Source organism: Equus przewalskii, chromosome 21, assembly GCF_037783145.1.
Source record: "Equus przewalskii isolate Varuska chromosome 21, EquPr2, whole genome shotgun sequence".
Lineage (NCBI taxonomy): Eukaryota > Metazoa > Chordata > Mammalia > Perissodactyla > Equidae > Equus > Equus przewalskii.
The window spans coordinates 36305489-36320966 of record NC_091851.1 but is presented as its reverse complement, the minus strand read 5'-3'; the positions used below and the strand labels follow the sequence as shown (position 1 = coordinate 36320966).

Genomic DNA, 15478 nt, shown 5'->3' with positions numbered 1-15478 from the left:
AAGCAGCAGCCGGGAGCCCAGAGCTTTGGAAGGTCATCCGCGTGGGGCCGCCTGACGCAGCGGGCAGGGCGGGTGCCCCTCGGGAGCGAGGCCCTGTCCCTCAGCCCTCTCCGCTCTGGTTTAAGGACAATCAGCCCTTTATGGCTCGTCTCTTGAGAGCTGCCAGAAGCAAAACCGCCGATGTCAGGCTGAGCCTCAGCGCTCCTGCAGGAATCTCTCCTCTGACCCCAAAGTCCTGACTCCAGGGCGGCCTCTTGACCGATTCACCTGTGACCCTGATGGGTGATCCCTGGCGACAGTGGGCTGACACTCCCACGCACTGTGCGGGGCTGGGCTTCCCAGTGCTCCGGTGCATTAACTCGCTTAATCCTCGCCTTGACGTGGTCCCACAGCCCCATCAGGACCACAGGTCACAGAGGAGCAGTCAGGCCAGGCAGGGTCGACATCCCTGGGCTCACGGCTGCGGGGCCGCCCCGCTGACCGCTGACCGCTGACCATGCACTGACTGTGCCCTCGCTGGGGGACGAGGGGCCTCGGCGACAGCCCCAGGCACCAAGATTGCTCCTGACACCTCTTTCCAGGAAAGAGTCCTGCTCTTCTGAGACAGTGAATCTGGTGCAACGGGACACTGAACGGGACTTTTCTGGGGGACTTGGAATTTTGGCTGATGTCCCAAAGTTGGAGATGTTGGAACCCCCTCATTCTAAAGAGAGTTCTAGAAACATCCATGCGAGCCAGCGACCACCCTCCCCATGTGCGAGCAGAGGGACATTTGGAAGGAGATTCCCGGGGCCAGCATGGTGGTGCAGTGGTTAAGTGTGCACGTTCTGCTTCCATAGCCCAGGGTTCTCCAGTCTGGATCCTGGGTATGGACATGGCACTGCTTGCCAAGCCGTGCTGTAGGAGGCATCCCACATATAAAGAAGAGGAAAATGGACACGGATGTAAGCTCAGGGCCAGTCTTCCTCAGCAAAAAGAGGAGGATTGGCAGATGTTAGCTCAGGGCTAATCTTCCTCAAAAAAAAAAAGAAAAAAGAATGGAAGGAGATCCCGGGGGGGGACTCACAGGAGAAGATGCTCAGACTGCTTGTGAGAGTGAGGGCTGATGCATCCTAGACTGGCACCTTAGTTCCTGAGTGGCGTCCATCAGGACAGAGGTGGATGGTGGGGGACACATGTGGAGCTCGATGAACCTGAGATGTCACCCAGGCCACCCCACTCAGGTGAGGAGACCACAGGCAACGAGGGGACGGGCAGGGCCACAGTGCTCAGGATGCTGGGGCAGAGGCGGCCCGGACCAGCTTCCTCCCCTGCCAGGGTGCCTTCCCATTGGAAGTTTCTGGGAGCCTGGGCCCTGACCCCTTCTCTCACCACTCTCTGTGGGTCAGAGGACAGGATTACTAGTGCCCAACTTGGCAAATGAGGAAACTGAGGCACGGCCAAGGTAGGTGACTCCCCTTTCTTCAAAGGGCTCATCACCATGGGGCCTGTGGCCAGGTGGGCACAGCTGGACCTGAGCCGGCGGCCTGGGCTGGGTCCCGGCTCGGCCACTTCTGAGTTGAGAAACTGCCAAGCCCCACGCACCTCGGGTTTTCCGTCTGTAAAACGGAGACCGAGCGTGATGGACCCGGGGCTCTCATGAGCGTGGGGAAACCCAGGCATCCCCCCAGGGAGGGGTGGAGCCGACTCTGGGGCCAGAGGCCAGTCAGCCCACCAGCCTCCCCGTCCCTCTGAGCCCCGCCCTGCGGGAGTCACCCCTGCCCGCTGCAGACGGAAACTGTGGTCGCACGTGCCCAGGGCGTGAGTGAGGATCAAATGGTCTAATGACTGAATGGCTCGAAATGTTCATTTAGTTGTTTTGTTTTGTAAAACAGCTGGAACAATGCTTCCACACAGCAAGCACAACGTAAGGATCTGTTAAAAAAATACATACAATGCTTGAAAAGTGCTCAGACCGTGTCTGATGCCTGGGCGCTCGGTGAGTTTCAGCTGCGCCGATTTTCACTGACACGGTGAGACCAGACCCGGAGCCGTCTGACCCTCTGGTCCCTCCTGCTCTCATCACAGCCCGGCCACGTGTCTAGGCTGGCTCTGTCCACAGGGACACCTTCTCTGCTCTGAGGTCACCTCTTCACCCTCTGCTCCCCTCCAGACTCTCTCTCACACACACACACACTCGGTCACACATGCACACACTCACACACACATGCACATGCACAGCCTCTGAGGTGTGTGCAGACCTCAGCTCTCACCGTGAGGGTCTGAATCCCAGCCGACTCTGCGGACTCTGCCCCTGGCCCCTCCAGGGTTCCCACCTGACCACACTCCCAGCTGGGGAGCCACTGGTGCAGGTCCTTCCGATGCCCCTGCCGCCCACTCCAGGCCTGTTCCCTTCCCAGCGACCTAACTGGCTCCTGGGGCCCCACTCAGGCCTCCGCCTCTGGTGGTTCCCCAAACACGACCCAGAGACCCCGGGCAGCGCTGTCAGGCGATAGACAACCAGCACCCAGGGCCACCGGTGCAGGCTGGTCCTTGGTCTCTCGTCTGGCTCAGAACCAGGGGACAAGAAACCACAGGTTCCACTTGGCCAGGGACAGGAACAGTGAAGACAGGAGACCGCACGCGGGGCGGCCTGAGAAGAGAAGGTCAGCGCTGAGTTGCAGGGCCACGGGCACACCCGGCCATTATCCTTTCCCTGGCTGAGCACCCCGGTTGTCCAGCTCACCCGAGGAGGTCAAGGGGACACGGAGGAGGGAACCATGGTCTCTCCTTCACTCTTTCATTTGCTCATCAGCCGACCGTGGGCCCCAGAGAGGGGCAGGACCCGGTCCTCATGAAGCGCCCGGCTAGTGGGGGACCCAGCCGTCAACAGCCGCATGCGCAGCAGGTGAAATAATCCCGGGGAAAGGCGGTGACCTCCCCCCCCCCACCCCCCCCCACCCCCCCCCCCCCCGGCAGGAAGCACTCAGCTCCAACTGGGGGGAATCAGGGCCTGGGGGTGGGGCTGGGGGGAGGGATGTGGAGCTGACATGGAAAAGAAGGAGGAAGGTGGTGTAGGCAGAGGAGCAGCTGGGAGAACAGACACAAGAACGGATTGGGGGGGCGCGAGAAGGGGGTCCCAGGGGGCAGAGCCATCGGCGAGAAATGAGAATGGGATCCAGAGAGGCGGCCAGAAATCAGAAGGTGGAGCCCGAGCCACCCACTGCGGGGTGTGGACTTTATCCCTCGGGCTGGTGTCCCCGTTCTCCAGCCACCACCTGCCACCTGTCTGATGCAGCACACCTGTGATGCATTTAACATCCTTTTAAATCAGATGTCTAATTGTGTAAACGTATTTTAACAGCAAACCCTATATTCTCAACTTCATTGGAAAAATAAGTTAGAAACCAAAGCTACGTCATAAATTGCAGCTGCGCACAATTGCCAAGAAAGGCTCGAAGCCCAGGGCTGGCTCTGTCTTGGTTCAAAGGGAAATGATCAAGTGTTAGAAAGGAGTTAAGACATATTAGCACAAACTGAGACTTTTCTCCTTGAGGGAAAGGAGAATTGAAGGGACCAACTGTCTAACTGTCTCCATGTTCTGTCACGAGGTCTGAGTCACTTAGCATCACTTGTCATCATTGCTGTGCCCACAGCCCTGGGACCTCCCAATCGGCTCGGATCCACTTCCAACTGCCAATATCTGCTTCTCTTTGCCTGAAGGCTTTTGCCCCCACCCTCAAAAGACCACTTTGCCCACATAGGGCAGGCAGAAAGTGCCAGAGAATTAACACCCCCTCCAGGAAACCCCATGGACTGGATGTAGGAGCTCCCTCGCTCCTGGGATCCCTGGTCCAGGTATCCACCTCCCAGACCTTCTATATGGGGTGGAATCTCACTTGTCCTCTGTGCCAGCAGCTTAATAACACACCCTGAATTGGTATCCTCCCTTCCTGCCAGTGTTTCCTGGAATCACCTCCCAAATAAACTACTTGCTCTCCAATTCTTGTCTCGGAGGCTGCACCTGGGACAATCTGGTCTAAGGCACCGACCATCAGTGACGTTTGTCCCGCCCAGCCTCCCCCCAGCGTGAGACCCCAAATCTGAGAGACTCAGTCCAAAGGCAGCTTGGCTCTGATAACTAGATGTGAAAAACCAGCTCCAGAGAAGAAGCCTGCATGGCAGTTTACTCCGGGAGGGGCCGGATCGTTCCGTGGAGGATTTTCATATGGCACTGATTACTGAGAGAGCAGCTAGGATGGAGCCGATCAGATCTGCAGTTGCCCGGCCTCCCTCTGGCTCCGCCCAGAAGCGTGGATTTGGGTGGTGCCAAGGCACGCACGCACGGGAGCCCAGTCAGCCCCTCTGCTGTCATCAGAGGTGATACTGGAGGAGACTGGGGCGGGGGGCAGCCCTTGGCAGGTATTTAAGAAGCACAATCACCAGGAATTTGCGATGGATTAGGCTGGAGGGAGGAGGCTGAGGGAGCGGGGATTTCTGACTTATAATGCATGGAAGTGTCAGTCACCCCAAAGACAATCACGGCAGGAGAAGCAGGTTTGGGGAGGGAGGCCACAAGTTCAAACTCAGGCACACTGAACTCGAGCTGCCTTTAAAAGACCCAGGTGAAGGCGTCAAGAAGCCTGGTGGATATATGGGCAGAACTCAGGGAGAGGCAAGATGGAGACCATCTGAGGGCCGGCGTAGATGACGGAGGAGTGTGTGTGTGTTTCTCATTTTTTTTAAATCGTGGTAAAATACACATAACATAAAATTTACCACCTTAACCATTCATCAATAGATACTTGGCTTGCTTCCACCTCTTGGCTATTGTGACTAATGCTGCCATGAATACGGGTGTACAAAGCTCTCTTTGAGACCCTGTTTTCAAGTCTTTGGGGCTTATATCCAGAAGTAGAATTGCAGGATGGTATGATAATTCCATTTTTAACTTTTTGAGGAATGGCCATACTGTTTTCCATGGAGGTTGCACCATTTTACATCCGCACAAACAGGGCACAAGGATTCCAATTTCTCTACATCTTCACCAACACTTGCCTTCTGAGTTTTTTGATAGGAGCCATTCTAAAGGATGTGAGGTGGTTAAGAGGTTTTAAATTACAGATGTGGAAAAGGTGCAGAGGAAGAAAAAGATTGTGCAAGCACCAAATAAGGCAAGCACACATGAGTGTCATTCTCAGATCAACACCAGCCTCGTGAACCTAGATCTGTTGGTAATGCCCTTGGCTACAAGTAGCAATGCTGTGAGGGCCTTTACTGTTTTCTTTTCTCTTTTTTTTGCTGAGGAAGATTTGCCCTGAGCCAACTTCCATGCCAGTTTTCCTCTATTTTTTAGTCTGTGGCCTGCCAGCACAGCATGGCTGCTAACAGAGCAGTGTGGATCCATGCCTGGGAGGCCAAAGAGGAGCTGGCTGAACTTAGCCACCAGGCCACCAGAGCTGGCCCACATTTACTGTTTTCTTCACTGGAGGGCCCAGAGCAGCTGGGCAGTTCAGGCTCTTTTCTGTTCTGACATCGTCAGTGGATCCAGAATGTCACCCGCTCCTGACCAGGTGATGCCTCTACTTGGAGGTCTGTGTGCACACAGACCATGCCTGGAGCAACAGGAAGTGGGCGTGAGGCAGGACTTCACCTCCTAAGACTCCGACCTTTTTAACAGGAAAAAAAGTGTTTCCCCAAAGCTGCCAGCAGATACCTCCTCACATTTCATTGGCAAGAGCTGGCCAGATGCCCACGCATATGATCGGAACCCTGGGGGTTCGTCAAAGCAGAGAGTGCTGGCCCCACCCCAGAGCTTCGGATGCAGTGGGTCTGGGGTGGGTCCGAGAATCTGCGTTTCTAACAAGTTCCCAGGTTCTGCTGACGCTGCTGGTCCCGGGGCCACCCTTGGAGGACCCCTGGCCTGAAGTGATCTCGAGTGGGGTACATTACCACCCAAAGAAAACCAAGTTTCTATTGGCAAGAAAAAAAAGACGTCGCTAAGAACCAAGATGTTCTGCCACAAACTCTGTCAAGCTTGGTTGTCGTGTCCTTTTCACCTGCTCGGAGCAGAGGTCACAAAAGTCTCCTTTTGCGCCCTGGGGTCTGAGACTTAGTTGCTATGATTTGGTAGCAACTTTAAGCAGGTTTGTCAGATGAATGAATAAGTGAGTGTCTCACTAAGGGTGTGCAAGGCTGCTGGCTGCTCTGCTGACCCTGATCAAAGACCTTCTTCCCGGCGGACAGGCGGCTCCGAGGCCAGGGCCGGCCCCTCCCGCACCGGCTCAGCGATGCCAGCTCCCCCAGAGCAGCTCACGTGGCTCCCCTCCCAACGTCTCCTCCCAGGGGAGGCCTGGCTCCTGCTCAGATGCTCTGCGGGCTCAGACCTGGCCTGTGGGTGACTCAAGAACAAGGCCTGTTGGGGCCTTCACTGCCACCCACGTCCGGGCTGAGGCAGACAGTCTGTGGCCATCGGTCCCAAATAGTGTCTGTGAATGGCCCACAAGGGGGTGGTCCTTGTTCAAGGCAAAGAAACAAGCCGTCAGTCCACTTATGGTCTAAACAGCCCCAACCACACTCTCCTGTAGCCAGGCTTGTGGTTCCTTCTGAGCCGAGTGACTGAGCTGCACGCAGGCCCATGGCCTCCCCTAGCCACAGGCTGCAGATCGGAAGTAAGATCAGTGAAGAAGAGACCTGGCCTTCAAGTGTATCCGTTTATTCCACACTCACGTTCACACCTGATGCGAATGATAGTCCTGAAGGGAGCAAAGTGGGGGGGAGGGGTTGGTGCCCATTTTACAGATGAGAAAACAGAGGCTTGGAAACTGAACCAGACCCTAGGTCGCACCGCAGGAAGCAGAAGCCGAGCCGAGGCCCTCTGACTGTGGGAAGACAGATCAGGTTTACACGACGTGGCTGTTCAGGAAGGAATGAAATGTAAGCGGTTTCCTGCTCCCATCAGGGATGAAATGAGCAAGGGCACAGAGCCCGACCTGTGGTGCATTTGCCACACGAAATGGGTTCATTTGGGGCTGAGGCCCCAGGCTGGCTTTAGGGTACCCAGACAGCTGGGGTCTGGGGAACTCTGTGCCATCTTCCATCCAGTCCTGCCTTTGGAAGTTTGGTGAAGGTTCTGGAGTCTGAGCTCCATGCCATCTTGGACAAATCACTTCCCCTGTCTGATCCTTGGTTCCCTGACTCTAAGGATGAGGATTAAATGAGAGGCACTGAGGGCTGGGCCTGCCCCCCAGCACACTCTAGGCGGAGCAGGTGTTCGTCTTTTGTGGGCACTCGATTCCCTCCCTAGGTGTTGCTACCGTCCCATGCGATGAGTGGCGCCTTTCCACGCCAATTCCAGACACTCGAGTTCCCGCGCTTCTTCGCAGCTGGGATGCAGCCATGCGGCCTGAGTTCCTCCAGGCAGACTCACCCGGGTGAGAATCAGAATGGAGCTTTGTGTGGTGGTGGCTGTGCCCAAGGGATCTGAGCTTCTAGAAGACACTGTGGCAACACTTTTGGTTTCTGCAGGGGCTCAGCAGTGGCTGAGCCTTGTGTCCGGGCCCAATCTCATCAGGACAGACACGGTGGCTGTGGTGTGTTGCTAAAGCAGCCCCGTGGTGTGGTTGAAGTCTTTCCTTCTGCACAGCTTTGGAGCCTGCATTCCAATCCTCCCAGGGGTTTGGGAACACTTCATATCTCGACGCAAATCCCTTTCTTGCTTTAACCAGCCAAAGCGACTCTGCTGTTTGCAACTGAGTTCCCGGACACATGCAGTAAGCGGTCACTGAACAACGCTCCTGAGTCACTTTCTCCAAGGTGACTGGGACACACCAGGATAAACTCAGCTCATCGCAGAGGCCTCTGCTGCAGTCTTGGTTGGCAGCCCAGCCCTTGCGGGCACCAGCCCCTGCCAGAGCCACGAACAACCGGATATAAGGACAAATGGATGAGTCACCGGGAGCAATCACAGGACGACAGCAAGCCTGGGTGCCAAATGGCGGAGATTCCGCCTGGCAATGGCAGGGCACAGTGCTGGGCTGACGGGAGGCACCTCTCCGGGCAGACCCTCCAGGGGAGGCACAGTCTTGCTGGAAGGAAGGCAAGGGAACACTTTGGGGGTTCCAGCAGGAGCCGGCCCTGGACACCCAGCAGGACGGAGCTGGCCCAGCCACTCTGCAGAGTCCTCCCAGGCTCCGGGAGCTGCGCCAAGGTGGAAAGAGCCGAACCCTGGGTCCTTCCCTCCCCTCTGTTTCTGCCCTGCCGTGTGTCCTCAGGGATGGTGGTTCACGCCTCAGGGAACAGTGACACAGGCACAGGGAACAGCCACGTGCCTGGCTCCGGGCCATGCAGGCTCCCCCGCACCCACCCCAGTTCCCAGCCCCCATCCTCCCCTCCTAATTTCCAGGGGAGGTGTGTTCACTGGGGAGGGCACACAGGGTGTGGGGTATGCCCCTCCCCAGCGCTATCCCCAGCCCAGAGGGACCTTTCTAGGCTGGGGCCTGGGCTTCTGGGAAACCACCACGGCCCAGCCTCCATCCCTCTGCTCACCCACCTCACCCTTCCCACGCTGCCCACAACCAAAACTGCTTCTGTGGACGCGTGTTTACATTCTTTAAATTGCCTCTGCCTTGACTCTGCCATTAGCCGGGAGCCTCGGACCCTCTGGGCCACCTTATGCCACTGTCCCTGTTTCCCGAGGCCCTGCCCCTGAGCAGGGTGCTCAGCCCCCTGCAGGTTAGATCACCCGGGGAGCTTCACAATCACCCACGCCCATGAGGGGCGATGAGAAAGTTCTAGAAATGGCTTACGGTGCTGGTCGCACAACTCGGGGAATTGAAAAATCATTCAATGGTGCACTTAAAATGGGTGAATTTTATGGTAGGTAAATTATACCTCAACGAAGTTGTTACTTTAAAAATATCCATGTCTAGACCCATACATTGCTAAGCCATGAAGTCAGAATCTCTGGTGTGGGGCCGGGGCTGAGAGCCCTACTCTGGCGTCACCGTGGGGACTTTTCTTTCCACCACCGTCATTCACACTCACCCCGAGGGAGGAGGAGTGGCCCGACCTCCTTTCCTGGCGCTGCCGTAAGAAAGCACTGCAGACGGGGCAGGCTAGAACAGCACAAATGTGTTCTCTCGCAGTTCTGGGGGCCGGAAGTCTGCAATCAAGGTGTCAGCAGGGCCGAGCTCCCTCAGGGTGTTCCCAGGAGGACCTTTCCTCGCCTCCTCCAGCTTCTGGTGAGTGCCAGCCATCCTTGGCGCCCCCTGGCTCGTAGCTGCATCATTCAATCTCTGCCTCCATCGTCACATGGCCTTCTCCCTGTGCGTCTTTCTATGTCCCTGGTTTCTCATAAGGACACCAGTCATTGGACCACCTAACCCAGTATGACATCATCTTAACAATCGACACCTGCAAAGACCCTTTTTCCAAATGAGGTCGCTTTCTGCAATTTCAGGTGGACATGCCTTCCAGGGGATGCTGTTCAGTCCGGTACAGTGGGATGGGAGCCAAGTCAACCTTTTTAAGACCAGACAACCCAGGGGCAGGTGTAGCCGCCTTGCCCTCCCCTTCCTGCAGTAACACCCCTGCTGCAGGGCCCCAGGCCGCCTCCATGGAGCAGAGCTGAGGCTCATCTCCCTCCAGGTGCCACCATGGGGACCATGCAGGTGTGACGTGGTGGTGTCTAGATAAGTGTCAGCTCTGGAGATTCCCCCGGGGGCTCCTAGACCTGGGGGGATGGGAATCGGAAAATAATAGCACATAACCCAGACCCTGGACCAAACACTGTCTGATGGCATCGCACATTAATTCATTGGATTCCACAACCATTACGCTTTTCTTTTTCTTTTTTTTTTTGAAGATTGGCCCTGAGCTAATATCTGTTGCCAATCTTCCTCTTTTTTTTTTCCCCAAAGCCCCCCAGCACATAGTTGTATATTCTAGTTGTAGCTCCTTCTGGTAGTGGTATGCGGGATGCCGCCTTAGTGTGCCCTGATGAGAGGTGCCAAGTCCGTGCCCAGGATCCGAACCAGTGAACCCCGGGCCACCAAAGTGGAGTGAGTGAACTTAACCACTACGCCACTGGGCCAGCCCCCCACAACCACTACTCTTATTGTCCCCCGTTTTCCAGGTAAGGAAACCAGGCTTTGGGGAAGTGAAGGACCTGGCCCAGGGCCTGCATTTGAACCCAACCATCTGGCTCCAGAGCCTTGCCCTAAACCAGGGCTCTGAATACGGCATCCTGCAGGCCAAACCTGACCCACCTGGTCTGTGTTTGTATGGCCCATGAGCTGAGAGTGGCCTTTCCATTTTTAGACGGTTATTTAAAAAAAAAAAGAATGTAATAATGTGGCCTGCAAAGCCTAAACTCCTTACTCTCTGTCCTTTTATATAAAAACTCCTGCCCTAAACCATGAGGCCACACAGCCTCCCACACCCTCCACAGCTACCAAGATAGGACCAGGAAGGACATGAGGTTGTACACAGAAGTCTGTATCCTCAGGGTCGGGGTGTAAGACACACATGAGATGATGGCAAATCACACACGCACACAGCTCCCAGCACAGGCCTGTGACCCAAACAGGGCCAATTACAGCACCACGTGTCATGTGCCCAGGCTTAATGACCGGCTCAGGGAAGACTATGTGAAATAAGCCACGTCAATGGGATGCAATCCTGGGACCTCTGCTAAAAAAAAAACAGGCTTAAGAGAAAAAAGAAGGGGAGGAAGGAATAGATTAATTGGCTTACATAATTGAAAGTTCCAGTGTTATCTGGCTGGCTTCAGGTACAGCTTGACCTAGGTATTCACAAATGTGTTAGTTTTCTATTGCTACATAACAAAGTACCATAAACTTGGCAGGTTAAACCAATACAAATGTATTATCTCACAGTTCCCATGGGTCAGAAATCTGGCTATGGATTAGCTGGGTCTTCTCCTCAGGGTCGCAGCAGGCTGCTTTCAGTGCCCTTGGCTGAAGGTGGCTATCGCTGTGATCTCTTTGCAGGCTCAGGGTCCTCTCCCACCCTCCCTGGCTGTGGAAGAACTCAGCTCCTTATGGTTGTGAGACAATGATTCCCACTTTTTTGCTGTCTGTCAGGTGGAGGCCAGTCCTTGCCAAGTGGCCTTTTCCACGAAACAGCAATTTGCCCTTTCGAGGCCAGCTGGAGCATCTCTGATTCCTGGAAGGGCCCAGATTGGAGACGTCCAAGGCACAGGCCCAAGGAGTCAAAGCTGTTCCACTACAGCCTCGGGGATTGAAAATAGGGTAGGGACCGTTTCCCCAACGGAAAGTAGGGATCCCATTATAAAAACTGGGCAAATAGATGCTAGGAACACCTCTCCCGCCTTCCCCAAAGGAGCAAATATCCATATTCCACACACACTCCCCCGGACCACCTTATTTTATCTCCAGTTAGATGCAATTTTTATTGTCCAAATTTCCAACACTTTTCTTGATTTCCTAACTCATTTTTTATTGCGACTTTAGCTGAAAACCATGTATTTACCTATACGCCCTTGCATATGGGCATCCAGTACTTAATATCCTTTTTAAAAAATGCACAGGCCAGTAATAAGGTAGAAGTCATAAGAGTCGACCTTCCAGAGGGGCGTGGGAGGGCACCCACTGAGCAGGAGCCCACACCACTGGGTTCAGTGTCCGCCAGTGGGGAGAGGGGTCTCCTTTTGACCGCCTCTCTCCAGGTTCCAGTGCCTTGGTTCCCGTGTGAGCCTCCGAGGGCTGGTCTCAGGGGTGAGAGTCAAAACATTTCGCCGCAGGGGCTGCAACATCAGCCCAGGTGCCCACTGTAAACAACGAGAGCCTTTTCCAGGCCAAAGGCTGACCTGGCCGGCTTCCCTTGGGGCAGCATGTGGCCAACGGTGCGGCTGCATCAGCACTTCCAAGAAGTTTTCCCTGGCGCATGACGCTTGGAGACAGTCTCTGTGTGAGCCTGGGAGCGGCCAGTCGTGCTTAAAAGCCCGGGCCTCCGGCCAGCCGATTGAACATTAATTACAAGTGCACAAGGAAGCTTGGTTGCAACGCCTGGGCACTGTTCTACGCACTCATATACAAACTCATTAGCAACTCACGACAACTTAGGAATTAGAGATCATTGTCATCGTCCCCACTTGGCAGAGGGGTTTAGGAGACAGAGGCCCATAGTCACACAGCTGGCGAGTGGCAGCACGGCAATGGAAATTCTATGGATTTGTCTCTAAACGCTGGAGTCCTCACCACTCCATTTTACCACCTCTTCTGCTTGAAAACATCACACACAGGTATAGTCATTCCTCCAACCTTATCTACTGAATACGGACTGTGTGCAGTGGCGGTGGGGAGGGGGAAATAGACAGTGGTCGTGGACACAAAACAAAATATTCTCCCCATTCCTAAGATGAGGAAACTGAGACGCAGGGAGTTCAGCTAAGGAGCCATCAGCCACGGGGGGCCGAGTCCAGGCTGGTTAGTATCTCGACCCTGGGGCAGCACTAAGTCACCATTCCACTTTTACGAAATCACCACCAACATTAACAGTAATTGATTAATTATGATCAAAGCTCACAAGTGATTTTTCTGGAAGACGATTGTAAGACAAGGTGTGCTGCCACGGAGAGAGACTAAATGGAATTGCATTTACTGTCAAATGGACCCTGCTTTTCCCCTTAGGAAAACTACCAGCCACCGAGGACGCACCAGTCTGCCTTGTCCCCAGAGGTGTGCAGCCGTGCTGCTGGGGGCCAGGTGACCCATTTAAATACTCAGTTACCCGTGGACCAGTGCTGCTTGTGTGTGTGTTTCATCACATCACAAATTACGTGAAATTCACATATTTCATCTTTCTTGCCTGCTTATCCAAAAGAGAACTATCCGTGTATGGTTAAGGGACTAGACAAATTGTCACTGTGATCTGTGTTCTTACCTGGAGGCAGCCCGACTGTCTTTCATTAGTAAGAATTCAGAGTAAACATCATCGCTTTTTGAGATCGCTCATAAGCAGCCCCCAGGAGACTGCAATTATACCTGTTTGTAATTCTCCTGCCTCCCAATCTAACCCTTGATTCATGAATGTGCACTTTTAGGCGTCGGGCGTTAGAATAAATTAGACTACACAATTACGTGTAATTAAGGGGGGAAATGAGTACCGTGCTGCAAAGATTAGCCCTGTTTTGCCGAAGGAAAGCATGTCGACGTCAGCCCGCCGGCCTGGGGAGGCAGCATGAAACACAATTAATGTTCTTTTTAGTTAATGGGGGTTTGGGGTGCTATTTTTCATTATCACAATCTCTCAAGAAGTATAAACAGTTTTTCTCTAATACAATTGCACTTCTACCGACAAGACAGCTCGGGTGTAAGTGAAAACTCAGCAGAATTAACCACAAACTTACGTTGTTATGGAGGATGCTGGGATTTGTATTTTTAAAGCTGTGCAAGAGTAGGGAACTGAGAAGTTCGATCCCAGTCCTCTGAGGGCGACCCTGCAGCCTCCTCTGCGTTTCTAGAAGCAAGTTACAGCCAAGCTTGTGGGTTATTAAAGGCACCTGCACCCGGTTCTGCAGCTCACATTCCTGAGCCTCCTGCCGCCGCCATGTTTCTACTCTCCGTGTTTCTCCTTCATGCGCCAATTTGAGACCCGTTCAAAGCCTGGATTTTACGACCCTCATCAAACTCCGTCTACTCTGACCCAAATGCGGCCAGAAGCACTTGGACAATCGGATTGAGTTTCAGCCTCTCGACAGAGATAAAAAAACACACAGCAGGAATGATTTTTTTTTACTTGTTGCATGGGAGTGCAGGAAACAGAGCAGCATTCCGGCTGTGCCAGGTGGATAGAACCAGACGGGCGATCTGCACAGACGGCCGCCAAGGAAGTCGCAGGAGGAGGAAACAAGGCGTGCAGGTGTCAATAGAAAGATCCCCTGGAGGTTAAACCAAGGGGCGGGGGAGGGTCGGGAATGCATGAAGGGCCTGACAAGCCTGGTCACCCAGCCAGGACGGTCACGCCGAGAGAGGCCGTCGGGTGACGAGGGACACGGAGGAGGAAGGCTGTGCCAGCCGGGGTGGCTGGGGATGGGCAGATGCTGGAGAATCAGGAGGCCGGGAGGGCCCCACCCAGGCCCGGCTGAGTCCTGGCTGAGCGACCTCCCAGACTGGGGATCATCTGTGCCCCTGAGGCCCCTCCAGTCTCCCAGGCGGACACTGAGCTCCCGATGGGGCCAGGAGCCGCCACCTGCCTGGAGGGGACCTGGGAAACTCAGGCTGAGGCCTCAGACCCAGAGGACAGTGGCGTCTGCTGTGAATTAGGGGAAAGCAACATGACCAGAGGGCGCTTTGCAGACCCTCCGACCCCGTGAGCCTCTGAGCTGGAGGCTTAAGTCCTGACCTGAGACCCCATCCAAGCACCTGCCTGCAGGGATCACACACACACACATGCATGCACACACACATGCACACATGCAAACACACAGGTGTGTGCACGTGTACACAGGCATACACACACACAAAGAGACTCACACAAGATCTGTGCCCCACTCCCTAACAAAGGGTAAGAGGCAAACACAGACATCATCGTGTTTGGTCTTGAGCAGCGACAATGGAAAGAATAAAAACCCAAAACGATGATCCAATGATACGGCCTCAGCCCCACCGAGAGCCCCTCGCAGGGGACCGTAGCTGCCCTCCGTTCCTGGGGTTCCCTGATAAGGAGAGAAGGAAAGAGGAGGAAATTGTGGCAGGGCCCATTTAGGGAGGGGAGAGCTGGGCTCAGGAACTTGAGGCCTGAAGGAAAGCAGCGTGTTTTTCAACTTTCTTGCAGTGGAAATCCCCCTGCTTCTGAAATATTCTCCGGAACTCAACATAAAAAGCAGGCAAAAGGCGGCTATCATTTCCAGCTGATCTCCCCTCCCTCCCCAACCCCAGACCCCCGAGGCACCCCATGCGGCTCTGAGGACCCAGTGAGAGAACTGATGCAGAGGACACACATCCCAAAGCCAGGCACAGCCTCAAATGGGTTAAAATCACACTTGTCAATTCTGTGACTTTGGTCAATCTCTCCACCTTTCTGATCACCAGTTTTCCTGAAAGATTGTTAAGAGGATTACATGAGATAACCTGGTAGAAACACTCAGCAGTGGACCACAGGGCCGACTAGCGCTGCGCTGTCCGGGATGGGAACCTCCAGCCCCGCGCGACTGGTCCTAATTGAGGTGTGGGTAAGCATAAAACACACAATGGATTCCCAAGACTTGTAAGAACAAAGAATGTAAAACATCTCATTAATAATTTTTATATTGATTACATGTTGAACTGACATATTTTGGATATGCTAGGTTAAATGAACTATATCATTGAAACAGTTTCACTGGTTTCTTTTTACTTTTTAACGGAGCTACTAGAAAATTTTAAATTACATACACGGCCTGTCTTACACGTCTGCTAGACAAAACCGTACTAGCGGCAGTAAATGTGTCCTTCCTTCCCCAGAGAGAAGGCAG

At 54.1% G+C, this 15478-nt stretch overlaps 1 protein-coding gene across 2 annotated transcripts in view; it reads left to right on the top strand.

Annotated features, from left to right (window-relative positions):
* The first annotated feature begins 9072 nt into the window (after positions 1-9072).
* The window catches only part of SULF2 (sulfatase 2), a 128041-nt gene continuing 121635 nt past the window's right edge, over positions 9073-15478 (top strand). For both annotated transcript variants that reach the window (XM_070588478.1, XM_070588472.1), the window contains exon 1: positions 9073-9221. The gene's annotated coding sequence lies outside the window, so the exon portion shown is untranslated. The remainder of the gene's footprint in view (positions 9222-15478) is intronic.